General features: G+C 39.8%; 1 long non-coding RNA gene across 1 annotated transcript; it reads left to right on the top strand.

The window, feature by feature from the left end:
• Positions 1-424: 424 nt before the first annotated feature.
• On the top strand, positions 425-25,298 carry LOC129136109 (uncharacterized). The gene is made up of 3 exons (XR_008537393.2): positions 425-615; positions 11,189-11,309; positions 24,681-25,298. It is a non-coding gene; the product is annotated as an uncharacterized LOC129136109 (long non-coding RNA).
• Positions 25,299-25,326: the final 28 nt, after the last annotated feature.

Consider the following 25,326-nt stretch of genomic DNA (forward strand, 5'->3'; position numbering starts at 1 on the left):
AATTCTGTGGTTTAATCACAGAGCATGTTTTGAAGGGTAAATTGGGAGCTGAGAGTCCTTTGATGCCTGGCACAGTAGGTGTGTCCGCATCGTCGTGCACACGGTAAGTCCACAGGCCCTGTGTGCTCCCTCTGTTTGCAGCTGTGACATCAAGGGTCCCTCCAGCCCGGCCTCGCGGCAAAGCTGAGCAGCAAAGGAAGGCAGAGGGGTGGGCCTTGCCGGCTCTGGGCCCCGAGGCTGGAGGCTGGGCTCCCTCTTTCTTCCCTCCCTCCTTTCCTCTTTCCCTCCTTCCTTTCTTCCTTGCTTCTCCCTCCTCCCCTTCCTGCCTCCCTCCTCCCATCTCTGTCTCCTTCTTCCCCTCCCTGCTTCCCTCCTCCCCACCTTCCCTCCCTCTTCCCCTCCTTTCCTCCCTCTTCCCCTCCTTTCCTCCCTCTTCCCCTCCTTTCCTCCCTCTTCCCCTCCTTTCCTCCCTCTTCCCCTCCTTCCCTCCCTCCTCAAGCACAACACATCCACATCGGCCCCCAGCCCAGCGCAGCTTTGAGAGACCCACTTACCTCAGAGGAACCCAATCAATCCCCACAACCACCTCTCTAGAATATGAAGATGGAGATACAGGTGAGTCTGTCCTGGACAGAAAAGTAGAGACCCTGAAGGAGAGTGCGTTGAATTGATTGAGAGTGAACTGCCTATTCAATTGGAGGTGGGGGACGGTCGGGGAGGGTTAAGGGAGACCTTCTCTGCCAGAAGGGCCAAGGAAAGGCTGGTTCCACAGGGCTGGCTGGGCTACAGACCAGCTGCCTCTCCCCTCTGCATACAGTTGGGTACCCAGTCACCAGACCCCCCAAGTGAGGGGGTCAGGAAGGTGTCACGGACAGGTGTACATATATCTCATTTTCATTCCACTCCATCCTGACCTGAGGGTTGTGACTTAGACAAGCGCCCTCATCTTGTTGAGCCTCAGTTATTCAGCTGTAAATGGGCGGAAGGAGAGCATTTAGTAATGGTAAATATGTAAGAGTGCTAATCGGGAAGCTCTACCCACTGAGAAAACAAGAAAAAAAATTCTTGGCGCTGAAAGAGGACCAAGAAGGATTGCTTTCTGAGATAGGTGCGGACAGACACATGCAGACCTAGAATAACGAGGTCAGACTCCCCCAGGAATACTTGGCTCCAAGTTGACTCCCCTGTTTAAAGAGCGATAGAATGGTGGAGAGGGAGGATTGTCTTCTCAGGCGGCTCTGGATGGCCTCCAGGGGCCATGGTGAGGGATGGGGGTATCCTGGCCCTGAAGGCCCAGGGCACTTGAGGGAATAACAAACTTTGCTGTGTCCCACAGGGAAAGTATGGGTCAGCCCTGCCATCTTGTGGCCATGCTTAGGACTGCAGGGGGCCAAGGGATACCCTGAGAGATCAGAGTACATTTCAAGGAGAAAGAAAAGCATTGCAAATGTTAGGTGTAGTAAAGATCTTGGCATTTGAAAGACTAAATCCAGACTCGGGTCTCTGGAACTTCCCAGGGTGCCAGGCATCTCGCAAATAGTAGTGCTGTCTCTCCTCTCCTCCCTTTCCAAGATGTGAGCTCTGGGCTGCAGATTCTGGGCCTGGATTCTGGTCTCCTCGTTCTGGGAGCTGCTCTCTGGGCTGACCCCAGGACCTTGACCTAATTTTTTTCTTTGAAACTTGAATTCTAAATTTAGGGTCTTGTCCCTGTCCTGACTGTCTAGACTCAGTCCATCTATCTCTGGGCTTGGTTGTCTGAGATCATGGCTGAAGGTTAGGAGATCAGAGCTTCTGGTCTCTTTGCTCTGGTCTCTGAACTTAGACCTTGGGAATCAGGACACCAAGGCCTTGGTCATGGCTCATGCTACGTGGATGAACTCTGGGCTCCATTTGACTTTGTGGTCTCTACCCTCTGGATAGGCAGAAGTCTATGTTGTAAGCCCTGAACAACAAGTCACTGGATCTGCTCCAGGTCAGGTGGCTCTGGGGTCTGCTGGCTGGTGCTTCATTTGAGGCTACTCCTCCTCGAGGTTGTTGTTCTGGGCTGTGGGGTTAGGATTTTAGCCAGATTCTTCATGCCAGGCTGGAAACACAGGCAGCAGGTCTTGCACCTTGTAAAGGATAAAAGAGGCTCTTGCAGATACACAGGGAGCTGGGTCTGCCTGGACACTTCCTCCTCAGGAACTGCCCTAGGAAACATGGACCTGGCCAAAGATTTGTCCTGGGAGGATTGAGGGCCCACAGGCACATCCTGAAGAGATGCAGAAACTTGCCCATCCCTGATGTCTCAAGCCAGCCCAGATACAAACACAGAAATGGAGACAGACAACTTCAGACATTGGACTGTGAGATGAGGAGAGAGGGTCGGGCTCACTGTGGTCATCCTATCCTGTATCTTTCACACTGCCTGAAACATGGGACCACAGCAAACATTTGTTAATCAATAAAAGCAATGAGCTATGAGAGAAAAATTAGAAAGATGTAGAAGGACAAAGGGAGGGAGAAGGAACAGGCATTTGTTGACTAACTGATATGTGCTTCTGTGTGCTAGTTGCTTTATAGGTAATACCTCACTTAATTCACACAATGCCTTGAGTTGGTATACAGTATGTCATCTGTGTTGAGGTGACAAGGCCCTTCGCAGGTTCCATGATTCACTAGGAGGACTCCTGGGACTCAGCCTATAGTCATACCCATGGCTATAATTTATTTACTTATTTATTTATATGAGATGGAGTCTTACTCTGTTGCCCAGGCTGGAGTGCAGTGGCACAATCATGGCTCACTGCAACCTCTGCCTCCCGGGTTCAAGCAGTTCTCATGCCTCAGCCTCGCAAATAGCTGGGATTACAGACATGTGCCACCACACCTGGCTATTTTTTGTATTTTTAGTAGAGACAGGGTTTCACCATGTAGGTCAAGCTGGTCTCAGACTCCTGACCTCAGTGATCCACCCGCTTTGGCCTTCCAAAGTGCTGGGATTACAGGCATGAGTCACTGCACCCAGCCATGGCTATAATTTATTATAGTGAAAAGATGCAAAGCAAAATCAGCAAAGGGAAAAAGGTGCAGGAGGTGACGTCTGGAGGAAACCAATTGCAAGCTTCCAAGAGTCCTCTTTCAGTGGAGCCACAGAAGGTATGCTTAATTCCTCCAGCAACAGACTCTGACAACATATGTGTAATATTATGTTCAAGGGAAGCTCATTAGAGACTGAGTGTCCAAAGTTTTTATTGGATGTTGGTCACTTTCTGCCTAGCATGCACCAAAATTCCGGACTCCTAGAAGGAAAAGAGGTGTTTAGCATAAATCATATTGTTTGTAGAACAGTGTAGGTACAGTGAGCCACTCTTGTAAGTTCTGGGAATGGTGGGAACTCTTGAGAAATACAAGCTCCCAGACTTCAGCCAAAGGCCAACCTTGCAAGTAGGCCTCTAAAAATAATAGTCTCGGGCCTACTGTGTGCAATTTTTCTTCACCTTCAGTATGACTGGTACTCAGCCTTTGGACTGTGAACCCAGTGTCTCCTCACCAGAGGGTGTCCTCTCATCAACAGCCTCCAGGGTGTCAGTTTGAAGAAATCACAGAAGGAGGGCTGGACCCTGTGGGGGCCTGGAAGGAAGATAAATTTGGGGAAGATTAATATTTAAAGGTTTGAACAAACCCACCAAGGCTAACCAAAAGTGCTTAAGACCTGCAGAATCTGTATGAATCTTAGCACTGGATATCCCCCTGTGATGTGGGGTGCAGGGTCAGACCCAAGCACTTTACAGACTGTATGGCATTTAATCTCTCCAGGCATCCTGTGGGTGTCAGAGTCAATATCCCCATTTCTCAGATGAGGGAAGAACTGCAAATACAACCCAAAGTCTGCTAGCCTTTAAAGCCATTATTTGCTCCTCAGTCCAATCAATATTCTGTGTGACCATGGCTCCGACTGACAACATCTGCCTTTTTATGTCATCACTAGAGTGTGACTGGTCCACTGTGAGTTCCTAAACTCCCCTCACATCCTTTTCTTGCAGAAAACCTCCGCTTCCTCCTTCCCAGGCCTACTGCTCTGCCTTTGTTCTTTCACTTCTTCAACATGGCAAACTCTGTTCCTGCTTCTGCCTCAGTGCAGTCTGGCCCACTGCCTGGGATGCTATACCTTCTTCTTTCTCATGGTTTCTTTCCCCTCCTACAGGACACACATATCTCAGAATGGTGGATGATTTGTGAGTATTTCGTGTTCCTCCACCAGAGGTAAACTCTTGAGGACTGGCAACCACTCTGTAACTCATGAAATGTCAACCTATGATCAGAGAATATGAAAATCCAGAAGTGCTTGGTATTCTGGGCAAATTGAGCTCTGTGAATAATATAGAATTGCATTCGCATCCTAGTCAACCATGGGATAAGAGAAGCCTCAATGTTCAGACCAAGGACAATCAGTGTCTGATCCTAAAAGAAAGATACAGGCTCTAGAAAAAGAAATCCAATTCATCACAACACAAGTGGAAGATGCCAAGACACACATGCTTGAACCTATCACAGAAAACTGAAAAAATTCTCATCATTTCCATACAGAGATCCAGCACTTGTGTGAAGAGTAAGTTCAAGTTTCTGCAGGATTGTTAGCGCAAAACCGAAGAACTGGCAGCCTCCCTGGGAGAGGAGAACATTGGTGATAATGTCCAATCAGAGAATGGAGTTCATGTTGAAACTAGGCAAAAAGATCCTAGAGGAAACTGAAGGGTTTTGTAGGGAAGTTGGACATTTAAACATTGAAAATAGAGGAAAATTCAATCTATGCCAACGTTGCTGAAGAAGAGTACAGAAAAGTTGAACGGACAAGTCCTCTGAAAGGGGCTCAAACTGAAGCAGCTGAATGAAAAGGTCAGATCCGCATCTTAGAGGAGAGAGGAAATGAAATGAGTGAACTCTATCAGCAGAAAGAAATGGAGTCTGTGTCTCAGTTATTACCTGTCAGGGTAGATTATGACTAACAGAAAGAGGTGGGAAGTTTTGAAGCCAAAGACCTGGTGAGTCGTAAAAATGAACTAGAGATCTACAGAATAGATTGTAAGATATCAAAGAAAAGCTGGAAATACCATTTCTTCTTCTCAGGGACAGATTCTGTCCTTAGAACTAAAAGCTAATGGTAATTGGTTGAGAGCTTGGGAAGCTGAACAAAATCTCATCCTCACCAGACAGGAGGTTGCAGATCTGAGGTAAAGAATAAGGGAAAGATAAATTCAACTCCAGCTTCTGGCAGTGGATCCTCTTGTATTTGTTGATTGTGATGGAACATTTGGCTGGGAGCATTTGCTTCTCAGCCCATAGGCATGGGGTGCCGCTTCCTCTGGGATGGAACGGCTCCATGCCCCTCTGCTCAGCTTCCAGGATGTCCTGTACCTTCACTTTACCTTTCAGAAAGAAGAAAGGTGTTTGTCTCAATACATTTTAGTTGATTTAGAGAATGGCTGTCCTAGTCAGTCTGGGCTGCTATAACAGAAAAACACAGACTGGGTGACTTAAACAACAGACAATTATTTCTCACAGTTCTTGGGGCTGGGAAGTGTAAAAACAAGGTACTGGCAGATCTGATGTTTGGTAAGGGCACTGCTCTTGGTTTGCAGAAGGCCATTTTGTCATTGTATCCTCATATAGTGGAGACAGAAAGAGATTATCTCTTTCTTGTATCTTCTTATAAGGGCTCTAACCCCATTGTTCAGGGCTCCACCCTTATGATCTAATTACTTGCCAAAGGCCCCATCTCCTAATACTATCACCTTGGGAATTTAGGCTTCAACATATGAATTTTAGGCAGACACAAACATTCAGTACATAGCAATGGCTTAACCCCCAGAATTCACTAGAGGGAGAAGTGTGTGTAGTGATGACTCCAGCAGGGCCCAGAGAACTCTGATCCCATGCAGGTCTGGTGCCCTGGATGCTCTGGCTTTGCAGAGTCCTGAGTGGGGCTGGATGAGGCTCAGCTGTGAAAGCCACAGGAAGGTAGCTCTGGCTGTGATTCCTCAGCTTTGCCTTCCTTACAAGGGGGACCAGACCCTTAGGGTCACCAGGCACTTCATCTGGCTTTGTGGGACTGCCCCAGTGGCACCCCCACTTCACAATGCTGTCTCAGGCTGCATGTGCTGAGACCTGTCATTTGAACACCTGGGTGTCTGGAAGCCAGGTGACAGAGTGTGATGTGATTTAGTGGTGCCTACATGCTCATGTAAGGCAGATCAACCTCGTCCTCAGAAATGATACAGGAACTGGGAAGACAGTAGAGAAACTTTGCCTTTGGGAGAGGAAGAAGTTGCTAGGCTCCCAGGTCTTGAGGCTCCTGCCTTATAGTTTGATGGACCAGCTTGAGCAGTCCCAGGACCTTGGGCAGTGGCTGAAGTATTTCTGATTAGAGGAAAAGGTTAGGGTTGTCAAGGAAGCTGTTCTGAATGAGTACACTGTGGGTGGGACCTACTGACATTTGCACTGGGCTGTCGAACTTTCAGGCTGGGTCACCTGGAGTCAGTGATACTCCTTTACTGTGCCCCAAGATTCTCTCCAGTAAAATGGCTTCCTTAACATGGGAATTGCCTCTCAGGGTTCTTGGAATGTTACAACAAAGGTGACATGTTAAGGATGGGCCCCAGCATGTGCTCAGCTTGGTCATCATTCATAGTAAGGATTCCTCATGGATGCAGGGCTGAGCTGGGCCTATGAGGACAAGCAGGACTGGGTCTGACAGTGGGGACATAGAGGAGCAGGGTGGCCTGAGATGGAGGCAGCATGAGACCTCACCCTGTTCCTATCAGATCGGCCAGGGAGGGAAGTTCCCTCCTGGCCGATCAAGTGACTCCTGGATGGAGTCCAGAGGATTAAACTTCCTTTACAGGGCCCAGCCAGTAGCTATCAGTCGACCAGCTTTCCTCAGATCACTCCCTGGGCTTCTGTGTGGACATAACAGAAGAGGTGAGTTCTGTGGAGACTTATGCTAGGTTCAGTTGTGAGTATCCACCAGGAGGGCTGCTGGGAAAACCTATGGATGTTTTCATCTAGTGATGAGGTCTCACTCTACCAAACTGTGAACTTCTCAGCACAGGGCTGAGTGCTGCTCATCACCGAGCCCACCCAGTACAGCCCTAGCACAGAACAGGTACTAGCAGAAGGCCAGGAATGACACAGCAAGAAGGAGTCAACTGTTAACAATTCAGGGCATCTCCCAGCTCCTAGAACCCAGGGCCCAAAGCCACTGACCATGGGAGGGGAAACTGTGAACGTGACTTTGCTTCGTACAGACCCAAGGAGATTCTCTGTCCCATATGTCTGTGGTAACAGGATATCCTGCTTGCTACCTCTGGGATGGACCCTGCATTATTCTTGGACTCTGATCTTGGTTCCCAGGAGGGAGAGGTCAGGCTCTGCATATGGGATCCTTTGTATTGGTCACTGACTCTGCTTCAGGCTCAGCCTTCTGGCTGTGGGCACTGGCTTGACACTGACTCCTGACACCTAGGTTTTAGGGTGTCAGCTTATTTTTCTGGGCTTTGTCCTTGGTACTATGCAAAGGTTGGATCTGGGAGTTTAGCTGTGGCCCCCAGTCTCATCCACTCCTTGTAGCTTCCTTGATCAAGCTCTGGTTACTGGAATGTGGGCTGCAGGTTACAGGCTCTTCCCCTGTGGGCTCTGTTCTGTTCACTGATGAACAGACCCTCTCTGCCTTCTGAGCTCAGGAGGTGCTTTCAGAATCGTAATCTCAAGGCTTATCATGTGATTCTTTGATTGTGACTTTGGAGTAAGAAGAGATGGACCCTGGGCTCAGGGTTCTTTCTGATGCTAGGGAGATCCTGAGGAGCTAAGTGTGAGAAAAGGTGATGATTTAAGGCCCCAAACAGGTGGAGAGTGAGGGAAGAATGGAAGGGAAACCACTGGATCAGCATTTGCTTGGCCGATTTGGGAGTCATGTCAGGGCCTGCTTCCTCCAGAGCTGGGTCAAGCTCCAGAAGTGACCTCACCTGCCCCAGGCCAGCATTGCTCCTTCCTGAGATAGGTCATCCTCAGTAGTGACCTCACTTATCTAGCCTCAGTTTTCTCATCTGCTGCATGAGAAACTGAATAGCACCTACGTGGAAGGAGTTTCTGTCCTGTCGGGATGCCATGACTGGCTCAGCATTTGCAACATTGGCCTGAAGGTAGGAAGGACCCATCCCAGGGTAGAACATGGCCTAAATTAGGTATACTTTTTGGTCTGTACTTTCTCTTACCAAATGAAGTTTTGTTTTATTTTTTAATGCTTTTTGTCTTGCTGCTGTTGTAGTTACATATGATCTAGCATTGTTTAATATTTATATCATATAAATCATATATATATAAAATAAATCTTATCAAGACTCCTTTTTTTTAGTAAGTCTATAAATCCACATTCCAAAATATGCCAAGGCTTTTGATATTTTTCCCTCAGAGTCTTAAGTGATTTTCGGATATTGCTAATATTGCCTGACTTTCCAGATTGCTTGTATCTCAGAGTTTGAATTTACCAAGTTACAAAAAATTCACATATAAAACAAGCCAGGAGTTTCAGAAGGTGTATATATGTGGAATGGCTGGATATAACAGGAATATCCTAGAGCTATTCACTGAAATTATAAAAAATAAAAATTACCCATGCATCTACAATGGCCCTTCATTTTGTAACATCACGGTAACATTCAGGTGCCAAATAAAAAGGGGGAAAGTTAAAAATTCCCCACCCCATAACTCAGTTCAACCAGTTCAACCTAGTTCTGATTACTTTTCTCAAAGTCTCCCTACCAATATTTTTTCTTATTTCATTCTTTTATCTAAACATTAAAAAGTCATGTTGATTTTTCTTTTGCAACATCTCACATATGTTTTTGTAGCTTTATTTGTAGATCCATGAGCTCTTCTCAGGCATTGTTACTTCAGCCCTAGACTTCTGCAGTAGCCCCCTGACACATCTGCTCATCCTCTCTCACTGGTCCTTGTTGTTGTCTATTCTGCTTCCACTGCTGTGTGAATCTGCCCGTTGTAGGCTTTGCACACTGTGTTAGTTCATTTTCACACTGCTATAAAGAACTACCTGAGACTGGGAAATTTTTAAAGAAAAAAGGTTTAATTGACTCACAGTTCCATGTGACTATGGAATTGTAAGTCAATTGAAAGTTTTCTCAGGAAACTTACAGTAATGGCAGAAGGCAAAAGGGAAGGAACATACATCGTACATGGTGGCAGGAAAGACAGCGAGGGAGAGGGGAACTGCCAAACACTTAAACCATGAGATCTGATGAGAACGAACTCACTATCATGGGAACAGCATGGGGGAAATGGCCCCCATGATCCAATCACCTCCCACAAGCTTCCTCCCTTGACATATAGAGATTATAATTCGAGATGAGATTTGGGTGGGGACACAGAGCAAAACTAGATCACACACAGTTATTACTCCTTTAAAAAGTAGTGCAAAATATAAGCATGATTATTCCCAAGCTCTTCCACAATCTAGTCCAAATTAACTGCTCTTCTTTATTGCTTATTTTTTTTATTGTGACTCTGAAATAAACTCAATCAGTGTTCATCCTGGCAGGACAGTCCATTCAGATTTCCATGTACTGGGCATTGGATGAATTTGATTCTCCAGAATCTCTTTCCTTCTGATTCTAGTAAATGAATCCCTCTTTTCTGTGGTAAATTGTTTCTATGTGGTTCAGCTGATTTGCTCCCCCTTTACCACATGAAAAAAGGATATACATTCATGTCCAGCCTGTATATTGCCTATAGATCACCATGATTATTTCAGTGACGGGAATATTTTGTGAGTGGGTATATTTTGTGACCCAGGGAAAGAGATTGTAAGGAAAGTACAGGCTGGAGACTAAGAGGACCATCTTTCTGGCTGCTTAGAAAAAACCTTTTTGAGAATGAAGGCAACAGGTAGAATAAGAGCTGAGAGATAGAAAATGAGATAGAGCCCCAGTCATATTATTCTCTGTGAACAAAAACCACTTTTACTTTTGATACTGTGGAGCTAACAGTCTGGGAAAATTGGTAGGAATATTAGGAAATGTTTGATTCTTATGACAGAGACTCACTAAAATGACAGGGTTTTTTTTTTTTTTGCGGTGGGGGTGGGGACTGAGTTTAGCTCTTGTCGTTCAGGCTGGAGTGCAATGGCACAATTTCAGCTCACTGCAACCTCTGCCTCCCAGGTTCAAGCGATTCTCCTGCCTCAGCCTCCCGAGAAGCTGGGATTACAGGCTCACACCACCATACCCGGCTAATTTTTGTATTTTTAGTAGAAATAGGGTTTCAGCATGTTTGCCAGGCTGGTCTCGAACTCCTGACCTCAGGTGATCTACCTGCCCCGGCCTCCCAGAGTGCTAGGATTACTGGTGTGAGCCACCGGGCCCAGCCGACAGGTCTTTTATAAAACCTAATTCTTTTTTCCTGTTCATGAACCCAACTGCATTTCCTAGCACTCTTTGATATTAGAGATGGCCATGTGACTTTTTTCTAGTCAATGGAGTGTGAGCTGGAGTCTTGCATCATCTACAGACTTGGCTCATTAAATACCTCTTGCATGTGAATCTCCACGTTCATTTTTCCTCCGAAGTCAAAATGCAGATGTTTTATTTTTCTCATATAATTTTGTTGTTTTTAGTATATTGATAAAATTATGCAGTCATCACCACTATCTAATTCCAGCATATTTTTATCACCTCAAAAGAAACCTTGTACCCATTAGCAGTCATTCCCATTCGCCCTCCTCCTCAGCCCTTGGCAATCACTGATCTACTTTCTATCTATCAATTTACCTATCCTTGATATTTCATACAAATATAATAATATAGTATCTGGCTTTTTCTGGCTGACTTCTTTCACATAGCATTATGTTTTCAAGATTCAACCATGTTGTAGAATGAATCAATACTTCATTCCTTCTAATGGCTGAATAATACTCCATTTTAAAGATATACTACATTTGTTTTCCCATTTTCCACTTAATAGATTTTTCGGTTGTTTTCACTATGGGCTATTATGATTAATATTGCTATGAAAACTTGTGTACAAGTATTTGTGTGGATGTGTGTTTTCAATACTCTTGAATCTGTACCTTAGAATTGAATTGCTATATCATATGGTGGTAATTCTATGTTTAATCTTTTTATTTTTTTATTTTCAGAGACAGTCCCACTCTATCGCCAGGGTAGAGTACAGTGGTGCAATCATGGTCCTCTGCAGCCTCCAACTCCTGGGCTCAAGCTATTGTCCTATCTCAGCCTCTCAAGTAGCTTGGACTGCAGGTATGCACCACCATGCCCAGATAATATTTATTTACATTTTTGTAGAGATGAGGCCTTCCTATGTTTCCCAGACTGGTCTCAAACTTCTGGCCTCAAGTAATCCTCCTGCCTTGTCCTCCCAAAGTGCTGGGATTACAGGCATGAGCCAGTGCACCTGCCTATGTTTAATATTTTGAGGAACTCTTCAAACTGTTTTCCAAATTGACTATGGCATTGTATATTCCCACTAGCAAGATATGGATTCTAGTTTCTCCATATCTTCAGCAACACTTGTTAATACAGTTGACACTTGAACAATGTGGGGGTTAGGGGTGCCACCCCCTGTGCAGTTGAAAATTCACATATAACTTTTGACTCCCTTGGAACTTAACTACTAAAAGCCTACAGTTGACCAAAAGCCTTGCCAATAACACAGTCAATTAACACATATTTTTATGTATTATATATTCTTGAAGGGTTTCTTGTGTCTCTATTTCCTTCAGTTCTGCTCTGATTTTAGTTATTTCTTGCCTTCTGCTAGCTTATGAATGTGTTTGCTCTTGCTTCTCTAGTTCTTTTAATTGTGATGTGAGGGTGTCAATTTTGGATCTTTCCTGCTTTCTCTTGTGGGCATTTAGTGCTATAAATTTCCCTCTACACACTGCTTTGAATGTGTCCCAGAGATTCTGGTATGTTGTGTCTTTGTTCTCGTTGGTTTCAAAGAACATCTTTGTTTCTGCCTTCATTTCGTTAGTACCCAGTAGTCATTCAGGAGCAGGTTGTTCAGTTTCCATGTAGTTGAGCGGTTTTGAGTGAGTTTCTTAATCCTGAGTTCTAGTTTGATTGCACTGTGGTCTGAGAGACAGTTTGTTATAATTTCTGTTCTTTTACATGTGCTGAGGAGAGCTTTACTTCCAACTATGTGGTCAATTTTGGAATAGGTGTGGTGTGGTGCTGAAAAAAATGTATATTCTGTTGATTTTGGGTGAAGAGTTCTATAGATGTCTATTAGGTCCGCTTGGTGCAGAGCTGAGTTCAATTCCTGGGTATCCTTGTTAACTTTCTAGCTCGTTGATCTGTCTAATGTTGACAGTGGGGTGTTAAAGTCTCCCATTATCATTGTGTGGGAGTCTAAGTCTCCTTGTAGGTCACTCAGGACTTGCTTTATGAATCTGGGTGCTCCTGTATTGGATGCATATATATTTAGGATAGTTAGCTCTTCTTGTTGAATTGATCCCTTTACCATTATGTAACGGCCTTCTTTGTCTCTTTTGATCTTTGTTGGTTTAAAGTCTGTTTTATCAGATACTAGGATTGCAACCATATTCTTACAATAAAGTAAGCTAGAGAAGCGAAAATGTTATCTAAAAAAATCATAAGGAAGAGAAAATATATTTACTACTCATTAAGTGGAAGTAGATCATCATAAAGATCTCCATCCTCATTGTCTTCATGTTGAATGGGCTGAGGAGGGGGAGAAGGAGGAAGGATTAGTCTTACTGTCTCAGGTATATGGCAGATGTGGTAGAAAATCTGCATATAAGTGGACCCGCACAGCTCAAGCCTGTGTTGTCTGAGGGTCAACTGTATATATCTTCTTTATTATAGCCATCCCAGTGGACGTGAAGTGGCATCTCAAGGAAAATGTTTAGAATATTTTGTTATTAATGGAAGTGATAAAGATACAACATACCAAACCTTCTAAGGCATAGCTGAAGTAGTGCTTAGAGAGACATTTATAGCTATAAATTACTACATATGTTTTAAAAGAGGAAGATCTCAAACAAATTAAGCATTCACCTTAAGAAACTAGATAAATAAGAAAATATAAAACCAAAGCAAGCGGAAGGAAGGAAATAATAAAGATTAGAGAATAAAAATAGATAATAAAGAATAGAGAATAAAGTAAATGAAACAGAGAATAGAAAAACAATAGAGAAAATCATCAAAATCAAAATTGTTTCTGTGAAAAGATCAACAGAGGTAACAACCCTTTAGCTAGAAAGAAGGAGAAAAGAGAATACTCAAAATATTAAAATCAGGAATAAAGGGACAGTAGTACAGAACTTATAGAAATAAAGGATTTTAAGGGCATAGTATGAACAAGAAGTTTATATCAACAAATTGGCAAACTTAAAATAACACCAATTGTTGAAACAAACTCGGAGAGAAATAGAAATATCTGAATTAACATATAACAAGTAAAGTGATTGATTTAATTAAAAAAACTTTCCACATAAAAAAGATCAGGCACTGAGGTCTTCAATGGTGACTTCTACCAAATATGTAAATAGTTAAGAATTTATCAATTCTTCACAAACTCCTCCAAAATATGGAGGAGGAAGAAATGCTTCCCAATTGATTCTATAAGATCAGTATTACCCTAGTACCAAAATAAAAAACATTACAAAAATAAAATTTCAGAACAATATGTCTTATGAATATAGACACAAAAATATAAACAACACAAATCCAGCAACATATAGAAATGGATACACCATGACGAAGTGGGATACATCCCAGGAATGCAAGGCTGGTCCCACATATGAAAATCTATCAATAAAATACAAAGGATTAATACAATAAAGTACAAAAACCGCATACCGAAAATGCATTTGACAAAATCCAACACTCTTTCATGATTAAAAAAATTCTTGGCAAACTAGGAATAGGTAGGTAAGTTTTTTGCATGCTACGTGACAGAAGGTGACTGAGTCCTTGAATTCCTACTTAGAAGACAGCAATTTTAAGAGAAGGAATATTGTCAGTATTCAAGTTTTTTTTTGAAAAATAAACTTCTATCCATATTTTCCCCAAGTACAATTATTTTGGTGTTTGCTTCCAGAGTTAGCATTACCTTACCAATTAAAATGTTTCTAATCAAAGCTGTGATTTTGCTATCTTTAATGTTTCAAATAAAAAGGAAGGTCAAAACCTGCTTAAGACCTAACTAACAGAAAGGTCCAGGATAAAGATTTTAAAACTAATATAATTCTAATGAGAGGTTTTTCTTAAAAGACTAAGATACCTACCTAAGTGAAAATTAAATCACCTTTCTGCTTCCAGGAATCTTCTTTCGATACTATTTTAGAGTTAATAGCCTCTTTACTCAAGGGAAGTCCTAAAACTTATGTGGAAATCAATCTTCTGACATGGCAAAAAGGAAAAAATCCTTATTTTCTCCTAAGATTAGAGAAAATGCAAAACAAACAAATCAGCAGTCAGCAAGACTCAATAATCCTTCTGCACCTTAGAAGTTATCCAAGAAAATTTAATTACAATTCTAAGAACTTAATAGATCAAACTATCAGAATAATGTTCTGTCGTCTGCTATCGGATACGTATGTTTGTAAATATTTTCAAAATTTAAAATGTGAATTTAATGAGAATCTGAATCTTTCTTTCTGTGGTTATAGAACTTCCTTAGAGGCATTATTTCATTTGAAGGCTTATCCCTTAAAAAGAAATGCATGATGACAGTGAAGGATACTTAGAATGTATTTATTTATTCAACAAATTCTTATCACAAGGCTGTGTTATGATATGTAGTAGGGAGCCAACACTGAACAGAATAGACAAGGATCCTTTCTAATAGAACAAATATTCTAGTGAAAAATTCAACTTCTAAAACTTTTCAAATATCTACAGTGGAAAATAAACCATGATTCTCACTGAAAGTCTTTTTCAACAAGGCAGTAATCTCAAAATCTATCTTAAAAGGCATTACAGAATCTCTCTTGGTGCTTTAAATTGTTTCACCAAGCAGGTTATTCTATTGTTTAAAGTGTTAGCAAGGAAAGAAGAATTGTAATCAAAATGCATTATGTTTTACTGAGTCTGAATCTATGTGGATTTTTGTATTATTAATAAGTAAAACCCTAGCCTCAGACAAAAGATGAACTGGAAGATGGTTGTGTAATGGGGTGGATGTTCATAGGGACATGCATACCTAGTTTTAGTACCGAGCTTGTTATGAGCAACAGCCACAGTGTTTTACAGAAGAATGGCAAGTACTTATTAAGAAGCTAGTCAGTCAAGTAACAGTCATTTTAAAAATTTTCTACTGTACATTTGAATTTCATTTCATTCTTTGAGCCATGATTGATATATATGGCCCTTGATATGGCACTGTGCTTATATCACACAATCTGAGTAAGAAACAGAAAAGACCTGTGGAAACTTGTGATCTTGCTGCTTATCATTTTCCTTAATGTTTCAAAATAATACAATAATCACAGTTTGCCAATTCCTTTTACATATATTGTCTTCTGCAAATTCTTTCCTGCCTTCTAGCAGGGAGTATAACATAATTATAAACCACATGGCAAATCCACGGTAGTTTCCAGTCTCTAGCTCCTTCTATTGTACTACCTTGACCAATTTTTTTTTCTGATCCTCCTTATCAAAATGACTATAGTAAATATATCTTCTGCATATTATTTGTGAGTTTCAAATGAAATGACTTTTGTAATATTTAAGTGCTTGACACATATAAGCTCTTATTATTAACTTTCAGAAAAGCAAATTAAGCAAAAAAAAAAGTGTAGGGTGAAATTATCTTAAAAATTATAATCACAAACTAAATGCCACTTATAATATGTAGGTAGTTTCCAGAAAACAAGTATAAATTAACGATATTAGATTCTGAGAAATACATGTAGACGCTGTGTTTAAAAAGCTTCTAAATTTATATTTCTCATCTAGGAACTAATTCCAACTTTTTAGCTTATTGGCCCATCAAATATCACTTGATAAATGTTTATCTAGTATATATTAGAACACTTTTCTGTGTCTTTAGATTTGCAGGTAATGTTTTACCCAGTTAGGTAACTTTGCTGAAGCAATATGTATTTCAATTTGCAGCAAATAGATCTTATATGGCTTATCACTTTCTATTGCAAATGAATTATGCAAATACTTTTTTTGTTTTTTAAAAAAAATTTTAATAGGTTTTTGGGGAAGAGTGGTGTTTGGTTACATGAGTAAGTTCTTTAGTGGTGATTCCTGAGATTTTGGTGCACCCATCATCTAAGCAGTGTACACTGTACCCAATGTGTAGTATTTTATCCCTCACCCCCCTCCCACCATTTTCCCCAAGTCCCCAAAGCCCATTGTATCCTTCTTATGCCTTTGTATCCTCATATCTTAGCTCTCGTTTATAAGTGAGAACACACAATGTTTGGTTTTCCATTCCTGAGTTACTTCACTTAGAATAATGATCTCCAGTTCCATCCTGGCTGTTGCAAATGCCATTATTTCATTCCTATTTATGGCTGAGTAGTATTCCATGGTATGTATATATACATATGCCACAGTTTCTTTATCCAGTTGTTCATTACTGGGCACTTGGGCTGGTTCCATATTTTTGCAATTGTGAATTGTGTTGCCATAAACATGAGTGTGCAAGGATCTTATTCATATAATGACTTCTTTTGCTTTGGGTAGATACCCAGTTGTGGGGATTGCTGGATCAAATGGGAGTTTACTTTTAGTTCTTTATGGAATCTCTATAGTTTTGCATTGTGATTGTACTAGTTTACATTCCTACCAGCAATGTAAAAGTGTTCCCTTTTCACTGCATCCTCACCAACATCTATTATTTTTTGATATTTTGATTATGGCCATTCTTGCAGGAGTAAGATGGTATTGCATTGTGGTTTTGATTTGCATTTCCCTGATCATTAGTGATGTTGAGCATTTTTTTCATATGTTTGTTGATCATTTGTATATCTTCTTTGGAGAATTGCCTATTTATATCCTTAGCCCACTTTTTGATAGGATTGTTTGTATTTTTCTTGCTGATTTGTTTGAGTTTCTTGTAGATACTGCATAGCAGTTCTTTGTCAGGTGTATAGATTGCAAAGATTTCCTCCCATTCTGTGCATTGTTTGTTTACTCTACTGAATGTTTCTTTTTCTGTGCAGAGGCTTTTTAGTTTAATTAAGTCCCATCTATTTATCTTTGTTTTTGTTGCATTGCTTTTGGGTTCTCAGTCATGAAGTCTTTGCTTAAGCCAATGTTTAGAAGGGTTTTTCCGATGTTATCGTCTAGAATTTTTATGGTTTCACTTCTTAGATTTAAGTCCTTGATCCACCCTGCATTGATTTTTGTATAAGGTGAGAAATGAGGATCCAGTTTCATTCCCCTACATATGGCTTGCCAATCATCCCAGTACCATATGTTCAATAGGGTGTCCTTTCCCCGCTTTATGTTTTTGTTTGCTTTGTCAAAGATCAGTTGGCTGTATGAATTTGGCTTTATTTCTGGGTTCTCTATTATTTTCCACTGGTCTCTGTGCCTATTTTTATACTAGTACCATGCTGTTTTGGTGACTATGGCCTTATAGGATAGTTTGAATATACTATACTGTATTATATTATAGTATAGGTAATGTGATGGCTCCAGATTTGTTCTTTTTGCTTAGTCTTGCTTTGGCTATGTGGGCTCTTTTTTGGTTCCATATGAATTTTAGGATTGTTTTTTCTAGTTCTGTGAAGAATGATGGTGGTATTTTGATGGGAATTGCATTGGATTTGTAGATTGCTTTTGGCAGTATGGTCATTTTCACCATATTGATTCTACTCATCCATGAGATGAAATTCTGAAGTTCATGATTCTGCACATCCATGTGTGATGTGTGTTTCCATTTTTTTGTGTCATCTATGATTTCTTTCAGCAGTGTTTTGTACTTTTCCTTGTAGAGGCCTTTCACTTCCTTAGTTAGGTATATTCCTAATATTTTATTTTAATTTTTTTGCAGCTAGTGTAAAAAGGGTTGAGTTCTTGATTTGATTCTCAGCTTGTTATATGGTTAGGCTTTGTGTCCCCACTCAAATCTCATCTTGATTTGTAATCCCCATAATCCCCATGTGCTAAGGGAAGTAATTGAATCATGAGGGTAGTTTCCCCAATGCTGTTCTCATGATAGTGAGTGAGTTCTCATGAGATCTGATCATTTTATAAGGGGTTTTTCCCCCTTCGCTGGGCACTTCTTGCCACCTTGTGAAAAAGGTGCCTTGCTTCCACTTTGCCTTCTGCCATGATAGTAAGTTTCCTAAGGCATTCCCAACCATGCTGAACTGTGAGTCAATTAAACCTCTTTCATTTATAAATTGCCCAGTCTCAGGCAGTTTGTTATAGCAGTATGTAAACAGACTAATACACTTTGGTCACTGTTGGTATATAGCAGAGCTACTGATTTGTGTACATTAATATTGTATCCTGAAACTTTGTTGAATGCATTTATGAGTTCTAGGAGCTTTTTGGATGAGTCTTTAGGGTTTTCTAGGTATACGATCATATAATCAGAAAACAGTGAAAGTTTGACCTTCTCTTTACTGATTTGGATGCCCTTTATTTCTTTCTTTTGTCTGCTTGCTCTGGCTAGGACTTCCAGTACTATGTCAAATAGAAGTGGTGAGAGTGGCCATCCTTGCCTTGTCTCAGTTCTCAGGGGGAATGCTTTCAGCTTTTCCCCATTCCGTATTATGTTTACTGTGTGTTTGTCATAGATTATCACATTATGGTATATTCCTTCTATGCTGATTTTGCTGAGGGTTTTAATCATAAAGGGATGCTGGATTTCGTCAAATGTTTTTCTGCATCTATCGAGATGATCATGTGTTTTTTGTTTTTAATCCTGTTTATGCGATATATCACATTTATTGACTTGTGAACGTTAAACCATCCCTGCATCCCTGATATGAGACCCACTTGATCATGGTGGATTATCTTTTAAATATGCTGTTGGATTCGGTTAGCTAGTATTTTGTTAAGGATTTTTGCATTTATATTCATCAGGGATATTGGTTTGTAGTTTTCTTTTTTGATTATGTCCTTTCCTGGTTTGGTATTAAGGTGATACGGGCTTCATAGAATGGTTTAGGGAGGGTTCCCTGTCTCTATCTTGTTGAATAATGTCAACAAGATTGGTGCCAATTCTTCTTTGAATGTCTGATAGAATTCAGCTGTGAATTTGTCTGCTCCTAGAGGATTTTTGGTTAGCAATTTTTTTTAAATTTCAATCTTGTTCCTTGTTATTGGTCAGTTCAGAGTCTCTATTTCTTCCTGGTTTAATCTAGGAGAGTCGTATATTTCCAGGAATTTATCTATCTCCTCTAGGTTTTCTAGTTTATGTGCATAAAGGTGTTCATAGCAGCCTTGAAGCATCCTTTGTATTTCTGTGGTATCAGTTGTTATATTTCCTGTTTCATTTCTAGTTGAGCTTATTTCAGTCCTCTTTCTTCTTTTCTTGGTTAATCTCAGTAATGGTCTATCAATTTTGTTTATCTTTTCAAAGAACCAGCTTTTTGTTTCATTTATCTTTTATATTTTTTTGTTTGTTTCAATTTTATTTAGTTCCGCTCTGATCCTTGTTATTTCTTTCCTTCTGCTGGATTTGGGTTTGGTTTATTCTTGTTTCTCTAGTTCCTTGAGGTGTGATTGTCTATTTGTGTTATTTGTGCTCTTTCAGACTTTTGGATGTAGGCATTTAAGGCTGTGAACTTTCTTCTTAGCACCCCCTTTGCTGTATCCCAGAGGTTTTGATAGGCTGTATCAATATTATAATTCAGTTCAAATAATTTTTACATTTTCATCTTGATTTCATTGTTGACCCAATGGTTATTCAGGAGTCGGTTATTTAATTTCCATGTATTTGCATAATTTTCAGGGTTCCTTTTGGAGTTGATTTCCAATTTTATTGCATTATGGTCTGAAAGAGTACTTGATATAACTTCAATTTTCTTAAATTTGTTGAGATTGTTCTGTGGCTTATCATATGGTCTGTCTTAGAGAATGCTCCATGTGCTGATGAATAGAATGTATATTCTGTCATTGTTGGGTTTAATGTTCTGTAAATATCTGTTAAGTCTATTTGTTCTAGGGTATAGTTTAAATCCATTGTTTCTTTGTTGACTTTCTGTCTTGATAACCTGTCTAGTGCTGTCCCCCACTATTATTGTATTGCTGTGTATCTCATTTCTTAGGTCTAATAGTAATTGTTTTATAAATTTGGGAGCTCCAGCATTAGGGGCATATATATTTAGGATTGTGATATTTTCCTGTTGAACAAGTTCTTTATCATTATATAATGTCCCTCTTTGTCTTTTTAAACTGCTGTTGCTTTAGAGTTTGTTTGTTCTAATATAAGAATAGCTACTCCTGCTTGCTTTTGGTGTCCATTTGCATGGAATATCTTTTTTCACCCCTTCACCTTCAGTTTATGTGAGTCCTTATGTGTGAAGTAAGTCTCTTGAAGACAGCAGATACTTGATTGGTGAATTCTTATCCATTCTGCCATTCTGTATCTTTTAAGTGGAGCATTTACATTCAATGTTGGTATTGAGATGTGAGGTACTATTCTATTCATCATGCTATTTGTTTTCTGAACACCTTGTTTGTTTATTTATTTATTTGTTTGTTTGTTTTGTTGTTTTATAGGTCCTGTGAGATTTATGCTTTAAGGGGATTCTATTTTGGTGTATTTTGAAGATTTGTTTCAGGATTTACAGCTGCTTTTAGCAGTTCTTGTAGTGCTGGCTTGGTAGTGGTGAATTCTCTCAGCATTTGTTTGTCTATAAAAGACTTCCTTTCATTTATAAAGTTTAGTTTTACTGGATACAAAATTCTTGGCTGATAATTGTTTTGTTTAAGGAGGCTGAAGATAGGGCCCCCATCCCATCTAGCTTGTAGGGTTTCTGCTGAGAAATCTACTGTTAATCTAATAGGTTTTCTTTTAGAAGTTACCTGGTGCTTTTCCCTCACAGCTGTTAAGATTCTTTCCTTTGTTTTGACTTTAGATAACCTGATGATTGCCTAGGCAATGATGTTTTTGTGATAAATTTCTGGGTGTTCTTTGAGCTTCTTGTATTTAGATGTCTAGATCTCTAGCAATGCTGGGGAAGTTTTCCTTGCTTATTCCCTCAAATATGTTTTCCAAACTTGTAGATTTCTCTTCTTCCTGAGGGATACCCATTATTCTTAGGCTTGGTCATTTAATATAATACCAAACTTCTTGGAGGGTTTGTTCATTATTTTATTCTTTTTTCTTTGTCTTTGTTGGAATGGGTTAATTCAAAAACCTTGTCTTTGAGCTATGAAGTTCTTCCTTCTCCTTGTTTGATTCTATTGCTGAGACTTTCTAGTGCATTTTGTATTTCTCTAAGTGTCACCTTCATTTCCAGAAGTTGTGATTTTGTTTTAACCTATGCTATCTATTTCACTAAAGATTTTCCCCTTCATATCTTGTACCATTTTTTTTTTTATTTCATTAAGTTGGACTTCACATTTCTCTGGTGCCTCCTTGATTAGCTTAATCATTGACCTTTTGAATTCTTTTTCTGTCAATTCAGAGATTTCTTCTTGGTTTGGATCCATTGCTGGTGAGCTTGTGTGATCTTTTCTGGGTGTTAAACAACCTTGTTTTGTCATATTACCAGAATTGTTTTTCTGGTTCTTTCTCATTTGCGTAGACTATGTCAGAGGGAGGATCTGGGGCTCGAGGGCTGCTGTTCAGATTCTTTTGTCCCATGGGGTGCTTCCTTGATGTGTTGCTCTCCCCCTTCTCCTAGGGATGTGGGTTCCTGAAAGCCAAATTGTAGTGTTTGTTATGTTTCTTCTGGATTCAGCCACCCAGCTGAGCTACCAGCCTCTGGACTGGTATTGTTGGGTGTCTTCACAGAGTTCTGTGATTTGAAACATCTTCAGGTCTCTCAGTCATGGATAGCAGCTCCTGCTGTAGTGGAGGTGGCAAGGAAGTAAAATGGACTCTGTGAGAGTCCTTAGTTGTAGTTTCGTTTCTTGCACTAGTTTTGTGCTGGTTGGCTTCCTGCCAGCAGGTGGTGCTTTCAAGAGAGCATCAACTGCAGTAGTATAGGGAGGATCAGGTGGTGGATGGGGCCCTAGAACTCCAAAGGGATTACATCCTTTGCTTTCTGAGTTTTTCTGGCTGTCTCCAGTGGCCTGAAAGAGCAATCCACTTCCTTCAAAGGGTCTTTGGATTCTCTTAGTTTTCCCGGTATGTTTGTGCGGTAGTTACTGGAGTGAAAGTTCACGACGTGTCTCCACATGCTGCTCTGTCCATCTGATTGGGAGCTGCAATTTAGTCTGCCTCTTACCCATTATATTCATGCTTCAATCCCCCAACCAACACTCCGAGTTCCTCAAATACATCCTGAATGCCTCTGAGCTTTCAACTTTCTAACTATAATTGCTTTTATTTCAGAGACTGACTTGGGAAATTATAGATAAGGAAATCTGATGAAACTGTCTCTGACTAATAATCCATAATAAACAGTGGCCTGGGGGTGAGGTGGGGAAAGAATGTATAACACCTGAATACTGGTGAAGTCCTATGTTCTTGGAATTATAAAACTCGAGAAGTTAAAAAAAAGTCTTGACAGCTGACAACATGTTATACTGCTTCTTACAGACCAGAAATACTCCTCAGAATATTATCAATAATCAGAGGCCACCAGTGACTGTGGCCAAACAAGATATAAACAATACCACTCTGCAATCATGTCTGAATATCAGGAAAAGGACACTATGCAACCACAAAAATTACCAAGCATCCTTAGTTTCTGGCTAATTGAGTGGCTACAGTTTCTTTACTAATGATAACCCTCGCTTCTATCTCAGTCGTTTGGACTTATATTTTTTTTCTCTCTCTTTTAAGAATAATCTGAGTTTTGTTGACAAGCACAATGTTTTAATTGGTGTCCCAATAGAAAAACATATCCATTTGGTCAGAAAAACAGAAAACATGGGTATTCCTAAGAAACACTCATAAACCAAGTAACTTTCCCCACCCAGCAATGACTCAGAGATACTCTTGTAAAACTACTCACCTAAAGAATTCAGAGCAGATTAATCATAATCCAAAGATTTCTCTGTCAGAGTTAATGTTAACTAAAAAGGGGAAGATATATGCAAAGTATTTTTAGGCTTAAATGAATGAATACAATATCCTCTTGATATTAACACATATACAATTCTCACTTAAAAAATTTAAAAATAAGAAATATACAGATTAATATCAGCAACAAAATTTTCTTGGATCTTCTAAATGGAAATAGTTAAACAAATAAACTGTCCAGCATTTATTTTGAAGTAACATAATTAACAAATATATCTCTCACATATAGACATGCACATATGTATATGTCTATATAAAGATGGAATATATGTTCATTAGTATTATAAAATACATTTAATTACATGACTCAGTTTAATAGAATACTGTAGCCTTACCACATTCACTTACTCCTGGATGTATATCTACCAATTTTGAAGAAAAAAAGTAAATATTAAAATCATTACTTTGGATGGTAAGCAAAGATGTCAAGAACTTTTTTATTCTACTTAGATGTTAAGGCTTTAAGTATGTCACTTAAATATGTATACAACATACTTCTAATGTGAATTTAGATCTGGAATACAATGCACTATTTTATTTGCTTTCCATTTGCAAATGAACTCTTACTCTTTTTACAGTTGCAGTGCTTGACAGTTCCTTTATTACAGTTGACATAATTAAAATAGAACTATTTTATTTATAGTTATGATATATTATAGTAATTTAAACCAATGCTTTCACTAGAGTTCTTATTACAGTTGTTCAAATGTATTATTTTAATATAAAAACATTAAAATTTCACAAAGTAAAATGTCTGCAATTATTATCCTTAGTAAGTTGGTAATAAGCAACGATACAGAGTTTTGAAATGTACAGTAAATTTTAAAATAATAAACATGGATGAGGAAAAGCTCCAATCTTCAACAACATTCATATATTGTGGAATGTGTCATTAGTGATATGTACATTTCAAATAAATGAAAGTTAGTATAAAGATTATAATTTAGTAAAATGTGTACGGATCTGGATATATTGGTATTTACTGCAAATTGATAAATATAACATCTGCAATGGTCTGAAAAATTTTAAAAGCTCCTCTGACTTTAACACAAACATCAGTATGTCCTAGTTACTATTGCTACATAATAAATCATCTTGAATTGGCTAAAACAACAGCCATTTTATTATGCTCAAAGATTCTACAGTTCAGGAATATAGAAAGGGCAGACAGTTGAGGCTTCTGTTTTTTGGGGCTTCAGGAAGATGTTTTCTGGCCTTTTGGGTCTACCGGTGCTCCTGCAGGAAGGCTGCAGTTCTTAACAGCACATGGGGAGCCCTCATCTGGTGTTTGGCTTAATTCCTGGTGCCTGGATTTCTGGAGAGAGGTGTGATCAATGTGGCCAAGAACATCCTTTTCCACCCATGTTGGAGAGATCGCTGTGTGGATCTGGTCCCTACAATTTAGAAGCAGCTTTTCACCTTGATGCTCAAATGACCATGGTTAACCACTACTTGCCCTGCGTTCTTTTCACCAGCTGAGATTCCCAGCAAGCAGTAGGCTCCCATCCTGGACTCCAAGGAGACAACTCTTCCCTGCGCCTTCACCTGGAAAGCTGTTGCCCTCTCTTCCCAGATCACAATCACAAGACTCCAAATTACCGAGTGGGGTCCAACGAGGTGGGACTGTAAGGAACATGTCCTGTGGACATTACCTTCACTGTTCTCATGAGTGGGATGGGAAGAAAAGAGTCCTCCCCTTCCAATTGGTGGATTTTCTGGGCTTGGAAGGAGGAAAACAAAAACAAAAACAACCAAACAGAAAATAACTATTACCTGAATTATTATGAAACTTCAGAGAAAACTACTTATTTGAAGAAAATAAAATACGATTTATGTTGTTGAATTTGCATTGCCAGAAAGTTTCCAGTGTCCTTACTACAATTTTTTTTTTTCACCATCAAGTTTGGTCAGAATCTCACAGCTCAGAGAAAACGATGGAGGAATAATAAGATCTAGAGCAGTGCTTCTCGTATCTTATGTGTGAAGAATCTTTTATTAATTTGTTTAATTTCCAGACTGACAGTTTTGTAAAATGCCTTATTAGAAAAAATTTTAAAAATAAAGAAATAAAAAGTCAAGCCCCAAATATTGTATTTTAACACCCTAAAATTTCATTTCAAT

This window comes from Pan troglodytes, chromosome 8, assembly GCF_028858775.2.
Source record: "Pan troglodytes isolate AG18354 chromosome 8, NHGRI_mPanTro3-v2.0_pri, whole genome shotgun sequence".
NCBI lineage: Eukaryota > Metazoa > Chordata > Mammalia > Primates > Hominidae > Pan > Pan troglodytes.